General features: G+C 38.6%; 1 pseudogene; it reads left to right on the top strand.

The window, feature by feature from the left end:
• The first annotated feature begins 3,092 nt into the window (after positions 1–3,092).
• Positions 3,093–9,954, top strand: LOC143645782 (large ribosomal subunit protein uL4 pseudogene; annotated as a pseudogene).

A 9,954-nucleotide genomic window follows, 5' to 3' on the forward strand; every position in this document is an offset into this window, starting at 1 on the left:
AGTAAGTGGAAGGAATGGGTTTGGAACCATAGAAAAGTTTGGTTTGGAAAGCCATGTTATAAGCCATGGGATTTGGATTTTATTCTGAATTAGTTGAAAATGTATTATAAAGTCTTGAATATCAGGATGTCAAGATCAGAAATCATTTTTTTTTTTTTATGTATCACTCTGACTGCTGTGGAAAATGGACTAGGATAAGGTGGGATTGGAGAGCAAAAGTGGAACCAGGAAAACTAGTTAGGAGGCTGTTGCAATTCTCCAGAAGAAAATGAGAAATAAATTTGCCTAGTATGTCCTTTTTTTGGTGGGTGGGGGGAGGGTGGTACATGGTCCAGGAATCGAACACCAGTCTCCCGCATGGAAGGTGAGCATTCTGCCACTGAACCACCTGTGCACCCCTAGTATGTCCTTTTAAATGGAAAAAGAACCAAAGGAAATCAAGAAAATGATAGATGAACAAGGAACATATCAATAGGGAGATGGGACTTATAAAAGGAACCAGACAGATCTAAAAACCATGGTAATAGAAGTTTAAAATTCTCTTGAGGTGTTTTAAGACAAGATTGGAGCTGGCAATAGAAAGAATCAGAGAACTTGACTGTAAGACTATTGGAACCATTCAGTCTGAGGAGCAGAAAGAAGAAAGAATGAAAAAAAATGAGTGGGGCCTGAGGAAATCGACTCCACAAATGCTAAATTAAAAAGAAAACACACCAAAATCAGGTAGGAGATTTACATCCCAGCCCCAACATTCTGGAACCCTCTTTCTCACTTGGCCCCATGGGATACAACACAAAACAGATTTCTGGATCATTATGGGATACAGTGAAACACACCAATATATGCATTATGGGAGTCCAGAAGAAGAAGAAAGAGAGAAAGGGACAGAAAGAATATTCAAAGAAATAATGGCTGAACACTTCCAAAATTTAACAAAAGATATGAATGCATACATCCAAGATGCTATTAAAACTTTAAGTATGTGCCATGTTATAGAACTTAGAACTCTATAATACCATGTTATAATCAAACCATGAAATGCCAAAGATAAAGAGAGAATTTTGAAAGCTGTAAGAGAGAAGCAGCGTATCGCTCGCAATGGAGCCACAATAAGAGTATAAGATTAAGTGCCAATTTCTCATTGAAAACCATGAAGGCGTAAAGGCTGTGAGAAGACATGTTTAAGGGCTGAAAACAAACTGCCAACCAAGGAGCATGGTGACATAGACATCCCCTTTTAAAGTCTAATAAAAGGGCAAATTCCAGTTGCTTGTGACTCTGGAGTAGGATAGAGATTGGAGAACGACTCCACAAATGCTAAATTAAAAAGAAAACACACCAAAATCAGGTAGGAGATTTACATCCCAGTGCCAACATTCTGGAACCCTCTTTCTCACTTGGCCCCATGCAGCTAATGAGTCACAGAGAGGCAGCACAGCCCAGGTCTGTCCTGCCATGGATGAAGGCCAGAGGGCCACTCAAAGCGATGAGATAGAACCCATGCACAGCCAAGCACAGGGACCCAAATGCACAGACACCCAGGGCAAGACACAAATGGATGAGGAGTGGCTCATACAAACGTGCCCCCAGGGAGAAAACAGACTGTGGCAGAACTGTTGGCAAGAAGTACAAACACTCAATTGAGTCTCTGTTTGCTGGATCTCCTAAACACAAAACAGATCTTTCTGGATTGACCCCATCTGGCTCCCTGTTAACCTAACAGAGAAGAAACAAGAGGCAGGAGAGCTTCATAGGAAAAAAAAATGGGAGGAAACTTAATTTCTTTAAGAGTGGACAGGTATCAGAACTGAAAAGTGTAGTGAAAGGGGGCCCTATTGAGGGAGGGCATTTTAACAAATCATAGGAGCTGGGTAGAAAATTCTGCACACAAACAAAAATAAAACAAATTAAGATTCCCAGAGAGGAAATACATGAAAAGCTTTTTCATGGACGCAAAACAATTGCACACAAAAGGGTGATCTTAAACATGGTGCTGCCTATCCAGGGCAAGAAATAAGTGCAGAAAAGCTGAGAAAGCCTTAAAGGTTAAGCACAGGTGGTTACTCTAAATGTCCAGAATAAGTTGGACCAAGTGTCAAGGAAGACCCCTAACACAAAGCCAACCAACAATAAAACCTTAGGCAAGAGGGAGAAACACCTGCAGGATAAACACATCAAAATAACCAGATGCCCACACATCAGCAAAAAATTATAAGCCCTACTAAGGAACAGGAAGATATGGCTCAGTTGAATAAACAAATTCAAACTTCAGAGGATACACAGAATTTGGAATCACTAATCAAAGAAGTTCAAACAAATCTAAATAAATTCAAGGAAAATATCGATAGAAATAAGCTAGTGATTGGTATAGAGCTAAATAATATTAAGAAGACAATGTATGAGCATAAAAAAGAATTCTAAAGCTTGAAAGGAAACATAACAGAAATTATGGTGATGAAAGGTGAAATGATGGCGCTTTAAAATAGACTACAGACAGATAACAGCAAATTTGAACAAGCAGGAAAAAGAATCAGCAGTCTAAAAGACAGAACAATTGAAACCATATGATCAAAAGAACGAATAGGAAAAAAAATGAGTAATGGCCCAGCCCTGAGTGATGGCACAAAGCATACAAATAAAAATAGTTGATGAGATAATGGCCAAAAATTTCCCAACTCTTCTGAAAGACATAAGTATGCATGTCTAAAATTGCAACATATTCCAAAAAGAATAGAATATAGTACATCTACCGCAAGACACATACTAATCAGAATGCCAAATGCCAAAGATAAAGAGAGAATTCTGGAAGCAGCAATGTAGGGCAAAAGCAACCTAAAAAAGGGAAATGGAGGAACATGGGCGCATAGAGCCTGTATGCTATTGTAACTAAGTTGCTATCTTTCCAAATTAGAAGGATATAAACATAGGTTGTGTAATACAAACCCCAGAGTAAACACAAAGAAAGTATTTTAAATATATACAGAAACAGAAATGAGAAGGGACCAGTAAGATACATCACAAAAGATAAGGAGGCAGCAATAAAGGAAAAGAGAGACAAAAAATACATGTGAAATTTAAAACCAAAGGACAAAATGGCCAAAGTAAGTACTGTCTTTAGAGTAATAACACTGAATGTGAATGGATTAAACTCCTCAATCAAAAGACAAAGATTGGCAGAATTGATATCTTAACAATATTTAGTTTTCCAATTGATGATGTCCTCCCATTATTTAGATCCTATTTGATTACTTTTCCCAAAGCTTTGTAGTTTTCTGTGTATAAATCCTTTACATCCTTGGTTAAATTTATTCCTTGATATTTGCTTCTTTTAGTTGCTCTTGTAAATGGATTTTTTTTCTTGATTTCCTCCTTAACTTGCTCATTACTAGGGTATGAAACACTACTAAAAACACTACTAAATTTTGCATTTTGGCCTTGTACCTGGCCACCTTGTTTGGTTCATTTATTAGCTCCATTACTAAATTCTTACAGATTTTTCAGGACTTTCCATATATAGAATCATTTCATCTGCAAATAGGGAATGTTTTACTTCTTCCCAATCAAAATACCAACAGCCTATTATGTAGTAATGGAAAACCAATTATGAAATTTATTTGGAAGGATAAAGGAACCCAAATAATCAAAACATCTTGAAAAAAAAACAAAGTCAGAGAACTCACACTGACTAAAGCATATTACAAAGCTACAATGATCCCTATATCACACTATAATAAAAAATTAATTCAAAATGGATAAAAGACCTAAATATAAAAACCAGGACTATAAAACTCTTAGATGAAAATGTTAGGAAGCATCTTCAGGATCTGGCGCTAAGTGATGGTTTCTTGGACTTTACACCAAAGCATAAGCAACAAAAGAAAAAATAGAAAAGTGGGACGTCATCAAAACTAAGAACTGTGGTGCATCAAAGGACTTTATCGTGAAAGTGAAAAGACAACTTACTCAGTGGAAGAAAATATTTGGAAACCACATATCCAATAAGGGCTTAATATCCAGAATATAAAAAGAAATCCTATAACTCGAAAAAAAAAAAAAAAAAGATAAACAACCCAATTAAAAACTGGGCAGAAGACTTGAACAGATATTTCTCCAAAGAAGATATACAAATGACTAAAAGCACATGAAAAGATGCTCAACATCATTAGCTATTAGGGAAATGTATATCCAAATTACATGACGCTCCATTTCACATCCATTGGAATAAGCCACTATTTTAAAAATGAAAAATTACGAGTGTGGGATAGGACATGGAAAAATAGGAACACTCAGGCATTGTTGGCAGGAATGTATAATAGTGCAGCCTCAGTGGAAGACACATTGGCAAGTTCCTCAGAAAGCTAAGTATAGAATAAACACATGACTCAGCAAACCCATTACTAGTTATATACCCTAAAGAATTGAAAGCGGGAATTTGAAAATATATTTTCACACCAATGTTCATAGCAGCATTCTTCTCAATTGCTAAAAGATGGAAGAAACCCAGGTGTGCATCAACTGATGAAATGGATAAACAAAGTGTACTATATACATACAATGGAATATTATTCAGCTTCAAAAAAGAATGAAATTCCGATTCATTCGACACTGTGGATGAACTTCAAAGACATTCTGCTGAGTGAAATAAGCCAGACACCAAAGGAAAAATGTTGTATGAAGTCACTCATATGAAATAATTAGAATAGGCAAATCCACAGAATGAGAATCCAGCATATAATTTACCTGGGGTTTTGTTGGGGTTAGGGAATGGGGAGGTAGTGCTTAAATTGTACAGAATTTCTACTGGGGTTGATTTTAAAGTTTTGGAAATGGGTGATGGGTAGCACAACATTGTGACTACAATTAACAGCATTGAATTACATATATGAATGTAGTTAAAAGGGAAATTTTAGGTTGTATATACATAACCAAAATAAAAATTTAAAGAAAAACTTATGACTGTACAACACAGTGAACTCTAATATATTGGATTATGGTTAATAGAATAATTACAAAAATGTTCTTTCATGCATTATAAGAAATTTACCACAGTAATGCAAGGTGTTAATAATATGATAGCATATGGGGAAAAATACACCCTAATGTATAGCTATGGACTATAGTTAATAGCGAAATTATAATATTCTCTCATCAATTTTAACAATGGTACCACACTAATGCAAAGTGTTAATAATGAGGGGAGAGTATGTGGAACTGAGTATTTTCTGCAAACCTACAATTTCTCTAATAAAAAATTATTTTTAAAAAATTGTAAACCAAGAATTCTATCTCTGGCAAAATTGTCTTTCAAAACTCAGGGAGGAATTAAATCATTCCCAGATAAACAAAAGCTCAGGGGCATCATCACCACTAGACCTATAAGAAATGCTACCAGGAGGAGTTCTGCAGATTGAAAGGAAAGGACAGTAGACAATAGACTGGTACTATTTGAAGAAATAAAGATCTTCAGTATAGATCATGACACCAGTAAATACAAATGCCAGTACTATTATGTTTCTGAATTGTAACTCCACTCTTTATTCCTACAGACTTTAAAAGGCATATGCATAAAATGTAATGGTAAATCAATGATTTTGGACTCATAATAGATCAACATGTAATTTGCAACAGCAACTGAATAACGATGGGGGAATGGAGGAGTATAGGAACACAGTTTTTGTATGCTATTGATGTTGTTAAGAAAGCAAACGAGATTGTTATAGATTTAGGGTTTTAAATATAGGCCCCCTGGTAACCACAAAGAAAACAGAGAATCTGCAAACTCATTGAGACAGGCTATACAGTGCAGGTTACCAGGGGTAAGGGGCAGCGGGCATCAATTCAAAATGAGCGTAGGGTTTCTGTTTAGGGTGAAGGGAAAGCTGTAGGGATGGATGGTGGTGAGGGTTCTGCAACATTGTCAATGTGATTAATCCCACTAAATGGTATGCTTGGGAGGGGTTGGGATAGGAAGGAAGATTTATGCTGTACAAATATCTCCACTGTTAAAAAAAGGAAAGAAAAAGAAACTAAAGAGATAATGACAATTAAGTGCAATACGTGATACTGGTTAAGATACTGGTGGAGAAAAGGCTCAAAAGGACATTTTTGGGACCTAAGAAAAATTGGAATGTAGAATGTAAGTTTTTTATCAATGTTAAATTCCTCGATAACCACACTTAAGGTGGTTACATAGACAAATATCCTTGTTCATAGGAAATCTACATGGAATTATTATGCGTCCAGGGTTTGTGTGCAACCTGCTTCAAATGTTCAGAGCATAGATAGTGACAGATCGATAGATCAATCAATAGATAGATAGAGATAGAATGATGACAAAGTTGGCAAAATGTTAAAAGTGGTGGACCTGGGTATCTGAGGTAGGGTGGGGAGTATATCCGATTTCTCTCTATGAAGTCTGTGTTATTTTTGCAACTATCCTACATTTGAAATTTTTCAAAATAATAAGCTTTTGACAAGCAGAGGAACTAGAGGGAGGGTGGGAAGGATTTTATTTAATTGTCCAAATGCCTATATCATTCAGTTTTAGCCTTGACTGAATATATCATTTGTGGATTTTTCTCTTTCATTTAAAATTTGGCACTTTCTAGACATTCAAATCTGTTTGACTCTACTTTCTTTTCTAGCTTTCTCTGCAAAGTCTCTGATTATCATCTTGCTCCTGGAATTAACTGGCAGGGCAATAGCTGGATTCTATTTCCAACAAGGGACTAGTAAGTAGAATGGCTCTGCTGAATTCACTATAAGTTGCCCTCAAACCTGTCTACATATAGAACGCTGGAGACAGTTAAAATAGATATCAGGGCCTGTTCCAGTTTACTAGCTGCTGGAATGAAATATACTAGGAAAGGGGAATTTGTTAAGTTACACATTTATAGTTCTAAGGCAGTGAAAATGTCCCAATTAAAGCAAGTGTACAGAAATGTCCAATTTCAGGTATCCAGGGAAGGATACTTGGGTTCAAGAAGGCCGATGAAGTTTAGGGTTCCTCTCTCATCTGTGAAGGCACATGGAGAACATGGCATCATCTGAGAGGTTCCTCTCCAGGCCTCCTGCTCCATGAAGCTCACCAGGAGGTGCTTTCTTTCTTCCTCCCAAATGTCTCTGGCTGGTGGACTCTCTGCTTCTCATGGCTATGTCATTCTTTGCTCTTGCAAAATCTCCAACTTTCTCCAAAATGTTTCCTCTTTCATAGGATTCCAGTAAACTAATCAAGACCCACCTAGAATGGGTGGAGACACGTCTCTATCTAACCAAGCTTAACACACACATTGATTGAATCACATCTCCATGGAGATAACCCAATTAAGTTTCCAACCTATAGTACCTAATAGGAATTAAGAGAAATGGTTGTTCCCTCAAGATTGCTTACAATTAAATCATGGCTTTTCTAGGGTACACAAATCCTTTCAAACCAGCACAGGGCCTGGCTCCAGATCTCCTGATCCAGCATTTGGAGAATAGGACCAGGTAACTAACCCAGAGAGTTGCTCTTTGGAGAAAGGGATAATGAAAAGATTACCACCAAAAAGTCACTCTTTTCTGATCTCTTTCCCATAGACCAGCTGGGGATTGGAGGTTTGGTTCTGCAGGCCTGGTCAAGGTATGCTCTGAAGCTCAGGCAGGGTCCCAGAGGATGGTGCCTTTTACCTGTGTCTGTGCCTGAAGCTAAGGGACTATTACCAGAAGTAGCCTCTTAAAGGAATGTTAGATGAAGGCCATGGTGGGTGAATAGGGTCTCCAAACTGAGAAAGAAAACATAGAGAGGTCAAGGGGATGGAAATAGAAGGGATACAATGAGAAAAGGAGACTTGAGCAGAGCCTGGAGTAACTCTGGAGCTGCAGTGTAGATAGCTAGAACCAAGTTTTGGCCAGGAGCTTTTGAAGAGACAAGAACTACAACTCCATCTTCTAAGGGTTTTTGCTAACTTAAAAATAAAATTGAATTTATATCTGACCATACCTCATCATCATGATCCAACTACCAATTTACAGGAAATGAATGTAGAGGGTGGAAGACTACCTTCTGAAATATTGTGGGGGGTTTTCCTGTGGGAGCCACCAGGTTGAAAGGAGCGTGGCCTTCTCCTCTCCCTGCCCTGTCATGCACTTGTCCATTGTTTTCGGTGTACTCTGAGAAGGAGGTCTCATCTCTCAAAAATGTTACTCTGCTTGCTGTAGTCAAGGTTCCCGTTATACTGTAGATTGTGAACTTTGTTCACACCAACTTGCACAAAAACAACAAACAGCCCTATGCCGTCAGTGAGTTAGCAGGTTATCAAACCAATGTGGAGTCCTGGGGCACTGGCAGAGCTGTGGCTCGAAGTCCCAGAGTTCAAGGCGGTGGGACTCACTGATCTGGCCAGGATGCTTCTGTAAATATATGTTGTGGAGGTTGCATATTTGCACCAACCAAAACATGGTGTCAGTGGCACTGAAGAATAAACACAACACAGAAGCGAATCTGCTCTGCCCTGTCTGCTTCACACTTACCAGTGCTGGTCATGTCTGAAGGTCATTGTATTGAGGAAGTTCCTGAACTTCCTTTGGCGGTCGAAGATAAAGTTGAAGTCTAAAAGACCAGTGAGGCTGTTTTGCTTCTTAAGAAATTTAAAGCCTGGTATAATATCAAAAAGGTCTGTGCTTCTCAGGGAATAAGAGCTGGCAAGGGAAAAATGAGAAACCATCGTCGCATACAGTGCAGGTATTCTAGTTCCTAGCTGCCAGAATGCGATACGCCAGAAATGGAACAGCTTTTAAAAGGGGAGATTTATTAAGTTGCTAGTTTATAGTTCTAAGGCCATGAAAATGTCCCAGATACAGCAAGTCTATAAAAATGTCTAAATTAAGGCACCAACAGGAGGTTACCTTCACTCAAGAAAGGCTAATGAAGTTCAGGGTTCTCTCTCAAATGGAAAGGCACGTGGAGAACTTGGCAATATCTGCCAGCTTTCTCTCCAGGCTTCTTGTTTCATGAAATGACCCAGAGGACATATTCCTTCTTCAGCTCCAAAGGTCTCTGGCTGTGTGGGTTCTGTGATTCTTGTCGCTATCTCGTCATTCTGAAGCTTTCTCCAAAGTGCTTCCTTTTTTAAAGATTCCAATAAACTAATCAAGACTCACGTAGATAATACCCACAATTGGGTGAGTCACATCTCCATGGAGCTAATCTAATCAAGTTTCCAACTGAAAGAGCTGAATAGGGATTAAAGGAAACGGCTGCTCCCACAAAATTGGATTAGAATTAAGTCCTGGCTTTTCTAGAGTACATAGATTCTTTCAAACTGGCACCGCAGGGGACCATGCATCATCTATAATGAGGACAATGGTATTATCAAGGCCTTCGGAAACATCCTTGGAATCACTCAGCTTAATGTAAGCAAGCTGAACATTTCGAAACTTGCTCCTGTTGGGCATGTGAGACATTTCGGCATTTGGACTGAAAGTGCTTTCCGCAAGTTGGATGACCTGTATGGCACTTGGCGTGAAGCTGCCTCCCTCAAGAGTGACGAGAACCTTCCCATGCACAAGATGATGAATACAGTCCTCAGCAGAATCTTGAAAAGCCCAGAGATCCAAAGAGCCCTCTGCACACCCTGCAAGAAGATTCATTACAGAGTCCCAAAGAATCCACTGAAAAACTTGGGAATCACGTTAAAACTAAATCCATATGCAAAGACTATGCACCAAAACACCATTCTTTAGCAGGCCAGGAATTACAAACTCAGGGTGGATAAAGCTGCAGCAGCACTAGAGGCCAAATCAGATGAGGAGGGGGTTCCAGGGAAAAAACCTGCAGTGGGGAAGAAAGGGAAGATGGCTGTTGGGGTTAAGAAGAAGCCACAGAAGCAGAAGCCTTTGGGAAAGAAGGCTGCAGCTACCAAGAAGTCAGCAGACAAGAAACCTATCACAGAAGTAAAGAAGCCTGCTGTCTAA

The sequence above is a fragment of the Tamandua tetradactyla genome, chromosome 9 (genome assembly GCF_023851605.1).
Source record: "Tamandua tetradactyla isolate mTamTet1 chromosome 9, mTamTet1.pri, whole genome shotgun sequence".
NCBI classification, from domain to species: Eukaryota; Metazoa; Chordata; class Mammalia; order Pilosa; family Myrmecophagidae; genus Tamandua; species Tamandua tetradactyla.